The following is a 2,087-nucleotide window of genomic DNA, read 5'->3' on the forward strand; positions in this document are numbered from 1 at the left end:
CCACAGTCCACCCTCTGTTTCTCAATAATGTATGTCCTTCCTTCATGCAAAATACATTTTTCTCCCTTCCAAGGCCATTGAAGTCTACTCATACCACGGCATCAGGTTTGGGCTTTAAATCCAGGATCATGTCATCTGAATCATATCTAGGCGAGCTTAAGGTTTCTTGGGTTCAGCTATCATCAACCTGAAGACTGATGAAGTAAAAAGACAAATAATCCGCTTCCCACCCAAAACACAAATACAATGGCTAGGCAGTGATGAAAAACTGAAATAGAAATCCCATTCGTGAAAGGGAAAACAGGAAGCATAGAGCAGTTACTGGTTCATAGCAATTCTGAAATCAAGTTGAGAAAATTTTGCCAATTCTTTGACCAAAATTCATTTCTACTCTCTAGAGTGGTCCTCTGTGGCTCTTGGTTCCACCATTTAGGCTTTTGTTTTCACCCTCTGAGTCATCTTTCCTTTTGCATAAGAAATGGCCTATATTTACAGCTGAGTAGCTTCCTCAGCTTTCTTTCTATCAATATAAACTTATGGCCCAGCGACTTCTTTTCATTTTTTTTAAAGACATTTATTCAGCATCACGATCAGACTATTACATTTAGCAATCAATAGCATGGGTGCAAAAAAAAAATCTACATTTCAAAATCCTTTGTTGGAATGCTTTACACTTTCCACAGAACAGAAACTAAAATAACCTGTTATACAGTTAGTCACAAATACAGTCCTCGAGCTTTTTGCCCATACACATGAGTACTTGTCTAAAACATGTCTTCTTTGTAGCAGCTAGGCCATGCCACCACTGTGTTTGGCTGGGTTCACAAATATGTTGTAACTTGTAGCTTCCCTGTCACTTCTCTGGCTCTCCTATCCTGCTAAGCTTCTGCCACTGCCATAGCTACTGCTGCTACTGGAACAGCCATAGCCACCTTGGTTTCATGGTTTGGCTAAGTATTGGTCTCCACCACCATAGGGTCCAGAGGTTCTGCCTCCAATCCTCCCTTCATGGGTCCAAAATTTGAAGACTGTTGTAATTGCCAAAGTCATTGTAGCTTCCACCACTTCCAAAATTGCTTCCATCATTACCAAATCCATTATAGCCATCCCCACTGCCACCATATCCACCACCACCATGGCTGCCACCAAAGCCACCATGACCACTGAAGTTTCCTCCATGACCAAAGTTGTCATTCCCACCAAAACCACCTCCACGACCACGACCAAAGTTTCCAGAACAACTTCGACCTCTTTGGCTGGACGAAGCATTAGCCATCTCTTGCTTTCACAGGGCTTTCCTAACTTCACAGTTGTGGCCATTCACAGTGTGGTATTTCTGAATGACAATCTTATCCACAGAGTCATGGTTGTCAAAGATTACAAAGGCAAAGCCCCTTTTCTTGCCACTGACTCTGTCAGTCATGATTTCAGTCACTTCAGTTTTTCTACACTGCTCAAAATAATCTCTTAGGTGATGTTCTTCAGTGTCTTCTTTAATGCCACCAACAAATATCTTTTTCACAGTTAAGTGGGCACCTGGTCTTTGAGAATCTTCTCTTGAGACAGCTCTCTTTGGTTCCACGACTCTTCCATCCACCTTGTGTGGCCTGGCATTCACGGCTGCATCCCCCTCCTCCACAGTGGCATATATGACAAAACCAAAGCCCGTGGAGCACTTGGTGTTTGGATCTCTCATCACCACACAGTCTGTGAGTGTTCCCCCATTGCTCAAAATGGCTCTTCAGGCTCTCATCGGTTGTTTCAAAGCTCAACCCTCCAATGAAGAGTTTCCTCAGCTGTTCGGGCTCTTTAGGAGACTCTGACTTAGACATGACAGCAGGAAGAAGAGAGACTTCAACGATGCTTCTTTGGCGGCGTCCACGGGCAGAAAGGAGCAAGCTGATGAACATATCTCAGACTTCTTTTCATTTTAAACTATGTTTGCATCTTTTAGTCCAAGCTGATGGTACAGTTCTCTTGAACTGTGCCAGTGTCCTATCAACCTTACAGGGTCACTCGATTAGACAGAAGCCACATACACAATTGTTTCTGAGACAGACCCCCTCTACCTTGGCCTGTGAATCAGG

At 43.5% G+C, this 2,087-nt stretch overlaps 1 pseudogene; it reads right to left on the reverse strand.

Moving 5' to 3' along the window:
* Window positions 1-870: 870 nt before the first annotated feature.
* LOC470623 (heterogeneous nuclear ribonucleoprotein A1-like) lies at window positions 871-1,849 on the reverse strand (annotated as a pseudogene).
* Between the last annotated feature and the right edge of the window lie 238 nt (window positions 1,850-2,087).

The sequence above is a fragment of the Pan troglodytes genome, chromosome 13, assembly GCF_028858775.2.
Source record: "Pan troglodytes isolate AG18354 chromosome 13, NHGRI_mPanTro3-v2.0_pri, whole genome shotgun sequence".
Classification (NCBI taxonomy): Eukaryota; Metazoa; Chordata; class Mammalia; order Primates; family Hominidae; genus Pan; species Pan troglodytes.